The sequence below is a fragment of the Schistocerca cancellata genome, chromosome 4, assembly GCF_023864275.1.
Source record: "Schistocerca cancellata isolate TAMUIC-IGC-003103 chromosome 4, iqSchCanc2.1, whole genome shotgun sequence".
Lineage (NCBI taxonomy): Eukaryota > Metazoa > Arthropoda > Insecta > Orthoptera > Acrididae > Schistocerca > Schistocerca cancellata.
The window spans coordinates 456,091,377-456,094,226 of NC_064629.1; the positions used below are offsets into that span (position 1 = coordinate 456,091,377).

Sequence of the window (2,850 nt, forward strand, 5' to 3'; positions counted from 1 at the left end):
GTCCGGGATTTTCTCTGCCACGTGATGACTGGGTGTTGTGTGATGTCCTTAGGTTAGTTAGGTTTAAGTAGTTCTAAGTTCTAGGGGAATGATGACCGTAGATGTTAAGTCCCATAGTGCTCAGAGCCATTTGAACCATATTAGCACAACGCAGGCCAATTGTCGGCTTCTTATTACTCAGTACTAATGCTCTCGATCACTGCGACCGAACTGGGTTGACCAGTGAGGTCTGTTCGTCAAATCAGCGCTGAAAGTGGGCAGTGATTTCTGTCACCCTGGCTGTGTGGTAGTGCCAGCTGTTTCCACTGGCTTGTGGGTCAGCGCGTTCTTGATACAATTTCATGGCGCTGTGATAGTCATTGTGTAGTCGATGTTTTAGGACTGCACCTCGTCTCCCCCTCCCCCCCCCCCCCAAATGGTGTAGGGAGCCATGTTAGTACAACGGGGGTGGGGGGGGGGAGATGGCAGGAAGCTGGGTGGAGTGAGGAGCTGGGAGCCGTGCACGCGGTCGCGGCCGTGGCCCGACATTCGTCCTGCGCTCCGAGAGGAAGCTCTATCATAAAACCCCCAAAATGGCGTCAGTAGTCTTTCTGAGCCTGTCCGACGGAAAACGGAGAGAGCGGCAATGACGCCGGCGGCGGCGATGACGACGATGATGATGATGATGACGATGACGCTGGATCCACGGCTGGTGTCGGGAAGTTCAGCTTCTGCAGTGGCGATGGCAATGGCAATGGGTCCAGTTCCATCAGTTCCGCATACGATGCCAAAGAGGCACACGGGTGTGGCTACGCCGGCCACAAAATCCCGGTAGGATGCGAATCAGGGGACAAAAAATCAGCGGAAGAATGTCACAATCAATAAGCACCAATCTGGTGCTAATGGGGGAGCAGCAACCGAGCAGGATCTTGAATTAAACACATGCAAGCTCCCAAATTTCGAAGACACGTTCCTCTCTACCAGCGCCTGATACGACCAAAAACTGTGAAAAGAATAGAATAATTAGGAGCATAGCGATGCTGGCAGAGCGCGGGAAGCGCCGTGCTCTATGATGGGTGCAGCAACTGGAACAGTACGCTGTGCAGCAGTCCATGTAGAAGTTCCGCCGGCGACGGACCGTCGCGGGGCTGGGAGCGGTACGTGGCGATGAAGAGCAGCAGCGCCTGGCCCCATGTGTGCGAGACCCGTAGTATGGTCATCTGTTGCTTGAACGTATGCCCAGATCATTCAGCTTCTACGTGCGACTGAGGTTGAAGTGAGTGATACCACTGCCTGTACGAAACTGTTCAAAGTACTGAGCAGTAAACCGTGGTCCGTTGTCTGTAACCAACACTTCAGGCAAACCTTCTAAGCAAAAGTAGATGAGAAAGCCTGAATAGTACCACGCGACGTAGTCGAGGTCATGAGCATTGCGAACGGATATTTCCTAAAAGAGTCCACAACAACAATCAAATGAATGTTCCTAATGGGGCCAGCAAAGCCAATATGCACTCGTTGCCACGGCGATTGAGACTGTAGCCAATATGAAAACGTTTGCGGCGGGGCTGATAAATTTTCATCACAAACGCGACACTATGACATCATCTGTTCAATGTGGGCGTCCATGCACGGCCAAGTACAGTGCCGACACCCTTGTGTACAATTTCCCAGGATCCTTGGTGGATCAATCGCAACACATATGTTTACAACACTTCGGGAATAAGCACATTTTGCAATAAAATCACACCGTACTGGATGGAGAGGTTATGCCGACGAGCTAACTATCGGCGCACAGAGTAGTCCAAGCAGGGCAGATGAAGTGTAATAAAAGATTGATGTCACGCTCTGCTTATGTGGCCTGTGCAATTTTCTTGTAGTTAAGTGGAAAAGTGGCTAAAAATGTCTCTGAGCACTATGGGACTTAACAGCTATGGTCATCAGTCCCCTAGAACTTCGAACTACTTAAACCTAACTAACCTAAGGACATCACAACACCCAGTCATCACGAGGCAGAGAAATCAGTGGAAAAGTCTGTAAAAGTTCAGTCACCTGCTTATCGATCTGACAACACGACGCAGCTGTAGCATCGAATTCAGAATCGGAACCCACAGGAGGGCGAGGAAGGGCGTCAGCATAAGCATGCTTCAATGTAGGCCGGTACAATATTTCGTACTGCTGTAGCTCTGAACTCCGTCCGGACAGGCCATGAAAGCCCAACAGTACTGACCGGCTACCATGTCCTCCTGAGCCTAGAGGTGTCACTGGATGCGGATATGGAGAGGCATATGGTCAGCACACCGCTCTCCCGACCGTGTGTCAGTTTGCGAGTCCGGAGCCGCTACTTCTCAGTCAAGTAGCTCCTCAGTTTTGCCTCACCAGGGCTGAGTCTACCCCGCTTGCCAACAACGCTAGGCAGACCGGATGGTCACTCATCCAAGCGCTAGCCTAGCCCGACAGCGCTTAACTTCGGTGATCTGACGGGAACCGGTGTTACCACTGCGGCAAAGCCGTTGGCCTTCGTACTGCTACTACGGCAATAACAAATCCCAACGTGGCTGCTTCTTAGCCATGCGTAACGGAACAGGTCTGGACGGATGAAACAAAGACTGAAGTGGTTTATGGTCTTTCATTAGGAAAAATATCCGACCAAACAGAAAACGGTGAAACTTTGTCATTCCATAGATAATAACGAGAGCCTCCTTTTTGATTTGGGAACAGTTATATTGAGCCTTGGTCAATAACTTGGAGTGAAAGCGGTAGGCCTGTCCTGTGAACCAAATCTATGCGATGGCATACCTCCGATTTCGTACGAAGAAGCGTCCACTGCCGAAACCACAGACTTAGCGGGATCGATACGAACAAGGTATATGT

At 50.8% G+C, this 2,850-nt stretch overlaps 1 pseudogene; it reads right to left on the bottom strand.

The window, feature by feature from the left end:
• Positions 1-2,376: 2,376 nt before the first annotated feature.
• Positions 2,377-2,494, bottom strand: LOC126186032 (5S ribosomal RNA; annotated as a pseudogene).
• Between the last annotated feature and the right edge of the window lie 356 nt (positions 2,495-2,850).